Below are 375 nucleotides of genomic sequence, written 5' to 3'. Positions count from 1 at the left end.
GTGAACATCTTTTAAGCTTTCACCAGTAGTAGAAGGGAAAATCCCACAATTGGGATACCTCTTCTGGTGACAAATGTTTAAAGTGGAATTTTGTACCACTTTGGGGAGATTTCCTCTCCCTTCCTATTGTGTCACTAGGTACAAATCTGTCTATTAGGGACAGAGACAGCAGTAAAGATCTGTCTTGCAATAACTACAGAAAATATCTTGGTCCTGGCAGAAATCCACTGTGCTTCTAACTTCCGGTTGTGAGTTGACAATGCTGCCTTTCGTCCATGTAAATCCCAAGCAGTGTTGTCAACCCTGCCCAGTTTTCCTCTGCTGGGCTACAGAACACCACCCCTTCTCATCATCTCCATAACAAAGGTGGGGGGG

The sequence above is a fragment of the Nanorana parkeri genome, unplaced genomic scaffold (genome assembly GCF_000935625.1).
Source record: "Nanorana parkeri isolate BGI_ZX_2015 unplaced genomic scaffold, ASM93562v1 scaffold1135, whole genome shotgun sequence".
In the NCBI taxonomy this organism is placed as follows: Eukaryota; Metazoa; Chordata; class Amphibia; order Anura; family Dicroglossidae; genus Nanorana; species Nanorana parkeri.
The sequence above is the reverse complement of the archived record's forward strand: the minus strand, read 5'-3'. Positions refer to the sequence as shown.